Raw genomic sequence first — 6,125 nt, 5'->3', positions numbered from 1 at the left:
AATGGGGTGAGCAAGATCTAACCCATTCTGTAAGTCACTAAAGGAGGCACATGATTACAAAGATCCCAAAGCAGATTGGCAGAGTCCATGGCAAAGCACCAAAATTAGCAGCAAAGGAAACAAGTTGCTTCCTCTGACAAATAATCAGGACATTTATAGTAAAGAGGCATCTCAGACTGGTCCATGCGACTCTCCCAGAGCAGTGACAAAGGGCTAAAGGTTTGATTATGGGTTTTCTCTGTCCTTGCAGCTTGTACTGGTTGGTAACTGTGTAAAAGTGCTGCCTCAGCCCCCACAGCAGGCACCCCTGTCCCCAGGTCCTCTGGCCCTCGGGGCTTCAGGGGGCTCAAAGGGGCTTGAGTATGGAGAGGTGATAGAATCATAGAATGGTTTGTGTTGGAAGGGGTATTTAAAAGCCATCTGGTCCAAGAGGCATCACTCCACTGCAGTGAGCAGGGATATCTCTACTACATCAGGTGAATAAAGGGATGGAGGGCTTCAGAGGGGAGTTCAGGGATGGAGGGATGCAGGAAGGGATGCAGCGATGGATGCAGGAATGGACGCAGGGCCAGATGTAGGGATGGATGCAGGGACAGAGGCAGGGAGAGATACAGAGCTAGATGAAGGGAGGGATGCAGGAAGAGATGCAGGGACAAATGCAGAAAGGGATGCAGGGATGGATGCAGGGATAGAGGCAGGGAGGGATGCAGGGACAGAGGCAGGGAGGGATACAGGGACAGATGCAGGGAGGGATGCAGGAAGAGATGCAGGGAGGGATGTAGGAAGAGATGCAGGGACGGATGCAGGGCCAGACGTGCTCCAGGGCACTGCACGGCCTCCTCCACCTGCAGGGGTGGGGGCACCGGGCCGCCTGCGCTCCGGCCCACCCGGTCCCGGTCCGGGGCCGCTCTCGCCTGCTGCAGCCCCCGCTTTCCTGCCCGGCCCCGGCGCTGCGCGGGGCCAGGATGTCGGTGCCTGAACCTCAGAGCGCTGCAGCTCGCAACCAAAAAAGCCACCGATCGTTTCCTGTCAATATTGACGGGGCTCTCTCAGCCCCACAGCCCCGCTACGGTCGGGGCTGTCTCACCAGCACCGGGGGTCCCGGCAGCCCCATGGCACCCGGGGCTGGGGGTAAAGATGGTTTTGCAGAGATCTTGGGGAACGGGGTGGGGGGTTTGGGTCCCCTTCCGCAGCTCTGGGTGCTGTGCAGGGGAAGGGGCAACAGCAGCAGAGCTTGTGCAGCTCCGTTCCTGCGGAGCTGTGCGATGGATTCTCTTGCACACTGGAAACCAGCTTGAGAAGTCATTATGTATGTATATACAAAAGTATCAGTGATTTGGGAGGAAGGGAGGAGAAAGCCTGGCTTTGAGTTGGTTTAAGCCCCAGCTGCTGCTGGTGGAGAGGGTTCTTGGCCTATCGTCACCTTGCTGTGCTGTGGGGCCCCACGCAGGACACTTCCAGCCCTGGAGAACAGCTTCAGCCTGGAACCGTGACTTGGTTCGGTGCAGTCACTGCATGGCTGTTACCTTCAGGCTTTTACCTCAGGTTTCCTGTCTTAAAGGCAGTTTCCGATAGCGTAGCCAAGAACAGAACATACAACTGCAAGTTAAGCTGATGCAATGCCCTAAGCTGATACAAGGACGTCAGAACCAAGTGTTTAATTAAACTGGGTTGCAAACCAGTTAAATGAGAGCAACCGATGGGTAGAGGCAAAGCTTCAGTTACTGCCAAGTATTTTTTAAAGGTGCTAAAAAAGGCAGGAATGTGAGGGAAAAGTCCCAGGGCACAAAAGGCCACAGGCACCAAACTCCCATTGAACAAAACCTGCTTGTGATTGTCAAGCTCCCCTTCTGCATTGGGACCTCGGACCTGAATCCACGATGTACCGGATGCTCTGCTATGTCAGAGCCCCCCAGGAGAGCTTCAATGCTCCCACAAGCCTTGGTCCTGCTCCGTGCCCATCAGCTGAGGTTTGGGCTCACCAAGAGATGGGAGCAGCTGCAAAGCTTGTTTGGGTTTAAAGCCAGGGTGTCTGCTTAGGTTCCTAAGAATGAACTTGAAATCCTAAGGACAGGCTCCTTCAATATACTCTTGGTTTGTGGACATAGACCACATCATTTACTACTCTGGTAACTGTTGTGCACTTTCACCACCTAATGTAAATAATAACAATACAAAAAATAACATGGCATTAATAAGTCCTCTTTGCTTCCTCCCCATAGGGAATTAGCCTAATTGGTCTCTTGAAGTTCCTTCCAAAGCGATGTTTCTGTGGTTTTATGACTATCCCATTACATTTGTTAAACCGGACTTGTTTTAGGGATGTTCCTCAGCTCCATGGTCTGCAGCACACTCACTCTTTCACAGGAAGAAGGGGATAAACAGCTAAACCACTTCAAATACATGACCCACAGGAATCCCCGTTACCCCAGCAGGAGAGGACAGCGAGGTAAGCAGGTTGGAAAGCCATCATCGAGATGGGAAAGTCACAAAAGCCAGGGAGTCTCAGCTTATAGAGGGAAAAGAGAGCAGTTCCAGCAACCCCTTCAAAGTATTTCCATTCATAAAAAATGAATTTAGTACCAAGAACAAATTTGTCATCTTCCTGTACAATGACCTAGCCCAGAAAGCCACCCAGGGCTGCATCCCCAGAGCGTGAGCAGCAGGTCAAGGGATGGACTTCTCCCCCTCTGCTGTGCTCTGGGGAGCCACCTCTGCAGTCCTGATCCAGCCCTGGGGCAGCAGCACCAGAGGGACGTGGAGCTGTTGGATGAGTCTAGAGGAGGCCACGGGGATGCTGCGAGGGCTGGAGCAGCTCTGCTCTGGAGCCAGGCTGAGAGAGCTGGGCTGGGGCAGCCTGGAGAAGAGAAGGCTCCTGAAGGGGAGACCTGAGAGCAGCTCCAGTGCCTAAAGGGGCTGCAGGGAACCTGGAGAGGGGCTTGGGACAAGGGCCTGTAGGGACAGGCCAAGGGGAATGGCTTGAACCTGCCCGAGGGGAGACTGAGCTGAGCTCTTAGGCAGAAGCTCTTCCCTGTGAGGGTGCTGAGGCGCTGGCACAGGGTGCCCAGAGAAGCTGTGGCTGCCCCATCCCTGGCAGTGCTCAAGGCCAGGTTGGACACAGGGGCTTGGAGCAAGCTGCTCCAGTAGAAGGGGTCCCTGTCCGTGGCAGCGGTTGGAGCTGGATGAGCTTTAAGCTCCCTTCCAACCCAAACAGCTCTGGGATTCTATAAGTAATCAGTTGTACTGTTTTGGATGCTGCAAACCCATGAAGACAAATACAATCCACTGTCCCATTTGATTTAAGCTGCTAGAGCTAAAATATAAAGACAGGCGTAGGAAGATATTTCAATCTCTACTTTTTTTCTTTTAGAAGTCATTAATGGCACTATTTCCTTCCAAAGTTGTTACTGACATCATTGTTTCCTTTCAAAGTCCTTAATGTCATTGTTTAATGAAGAATAACTTGCACTTGTACAGCGCTTTTGCAGACAAACAACCCCAAAGTGCTCGGCAGTAGGGAATTGGTCAGGCAAAGAGGGGAAAATGAGGCACAAAGGGAGGAAGTGACTTGTCCAAGGCCAGAAGGTTCCTGACGAAGCAAAGCAGGGAGCGCGGGTGGCTCTTGGCTTGCTTTACTCTCAGAATCCTTCTGTGGGTGTTTGTACATTAGAAAAGCAGCATTTAACCCATAACGGAGCAAGCACAAAGCAACCCATTTGATAAACCCTATTGGAGTCAGAGCTCAGCAGAGTTGTTCCTTAAGAACGGATGCCTCGATGTAATGCCTTTTGTGAGGATATGAGCAGGGCAGAAGGGGGAGGAAGAGCGTGGGGGGGGTGGAAGGTGTGGTTAATGAAGAGCAGGGGCAAAGGTCTCACTTTCTCTCCCTCGGGAGCAAGGCGCTGCAGCTCCTGTTTAAACAGAGACTTTGCCTCGGCAGGTCCCAGCTCCCGGTCCTGCAGGGTACCAGAAGTCTTTGTAGACCTCAGTGGGATTTTTCCTTATCCTGTGATGGGAAAAGAGAGTTCAGGGGCCTTGATAGACCGGAGGAAAATGTGCACCACGGGGCTGGCTGATGGCGCTGGGAGGCATCTCCCTCATCTGTGGTGTAAATATCCCAGTTCTATGCCTTATCCCTACCAGCCTTTGAATACAGACCTGTTGTTGTTGCTGGGTGATATAAGTGTTGCTGAGTGTGAAGAAAAAAGGACAAAGCCTTTATAAACCCACTGCAAAGGCAGTAAAAGTCCAGAACTATCCCATTATTTGTTGGAGAGGAAAAGAATAAATTGGGTAATGCTTGGTGCATATCACATGTGATCATTCCTTGCTCTGTTACCATCATTCTCATGTTTCTTCCTATTACAGTCACCGTGAATTATGATGCTGGAACAAGCCCATGGCAGGGGGTTGGAACTAGATGCTTTCTAAGGTCCCTTCCAACCCAAACCATTCTGTGATCCTACGGTGCCGAGAGTCTGAGTGCCATCCAGACCCTACTGACCCTGGTGTGGGAAGATGGTATTCCCTTCTCCAAGGTCTAATAAGGCAAATAGAAAAGAAGGAAGAAGCGAAATAACTTACCTGAATCTTGCAGCAGGTCCATGGCATCTCCCCAGCTTTGCAGAAGAATCCTCTGCTATAGATTCTTTACTTCTTCAAGGAGGGATGCTCGTTGGCCTTGAAATTTGACAATTAGCGTATTTCTAATGTTATGGGATCCAAACAAAGGATACAGAGGAAAAGCATCACCAGCGAAGCTTTAAAGAAAGCTGAACTAAATGGTTTTGTCTAAGTAGGGTGTATAAATAATGTGTGTAGCCTTCTCACCGTGCTACTAAGTGTTCGAAGAGAGACGGAGTAGCTCAGGGTGTACACATCAGTGAGAAGGATGGAAAGCTTGGTCTAAAGTGAGAAAACAGCTTTCTAAAAGAGATAGGGTTTGGAGAGTTCTCCCATTCCATGGTGTTCTCCCCGGTGGCTGCTGCTAGCAGAGGATAAGACTTTCCTGCTGCTATCTGTGGAACTGATCCCACAGTTCCAACTGAGAGATTTAGACTTTAAAGTAGCGGTTCTTGCTGGTGACTGGGAGGAATTTGGCTGCCGAGTGAGGATTACTGCTCTTATCTGCACAATTCCCTCTTCCTCCAGCCTGCCCGAGAGGAACAGGATAAAATCTGATGGAACAAACAGGTTCGTGAAGCAGGGGCTCAGATTTGCCTGTCCACAAATAGGCAAGTTTTAGCCCTGCTCAGAGCCAGATAAATTACAGTCCTTACTCATGATAATGTGAAGCCACAGTTTCCCCCTAAATGAAGGAAGAAAGAATCTTCAGTCCCAGGAGAAGCTTGGAAAAGGCTGGGATACTGCACAGAGAGGCAATCTATCACTGCAAGCCATTAAGTGTGCACATCCCAGTGTTTTCCTTGCATCGACCCTTTGTGTAAGCCAGGCCATAAGCACTTCTCTAATGTAGATCAGTCATTACATTTCCTAAGAGCATGCGGAGTTATCATAAGCAAGATAAATGTTCATGTTTGGGGTTTATTTGTTATTCGTTTCTTTAACATAGGATGTATGCATTCTATAGGTAAAATAGGTGACATATGAGTAATCTGGAAGATGCCATGCACCCTGGTAAGAGTGTTTTATTTAACGTATCTCAAGAATTTCCATGTCAGGCACTTAGATGGTAACTAAGTTTGTGCTATTTCTAAACACTAAGCAAGGAAATGCAAAGGATCCCCCTGACAATGGAAGCTCATCTGTAACAAAGACTCTGAGGACAGAGAGAGCAGTTCCGTTCACAACGTACGAGCCTTGGAGAAGCCAGTTCCTTTATCCATAGTTTTATAGATATAGTCATAAATTACTAAGTTTAGTAGCAACTTCTGAAGTTACGGCTGAGATCCTGAGGACAGTGGGTCCCGTAAGTTAGCACGCATCGTTTGACCTTTGCCTGCTCCCTATATATAGCCCCAGTTTAAAACCTGGTGGATAAAATCACAACTGAGCATTGTAAATGAAATCTCTCCACGTCTCCTTTTTCACTAAGTTGTAACTTTCCCCCCCTCAGTTTCTCCCAAGAAACCGCCGTGCCCTTTCCTCCCTGGCCTAGCCTTTCC

The sequence above is a fragment of the Lathamus discolor genome, chromosome 20 (genome assembly GCF_037157495.1).
Source record: "Lathamus discolor isolate bLatDis1 chromosome 20, bLatDis1.hap1, whole genome shotgun sequence".
NCBI lineage: Eukaryota > Metazoa > Chordata > Aves > Psittaciformes > Psittacidae > Lathamus > Lathamus discolor.
Note: the sequence above shows the minus strand (reverse complement) of the source record.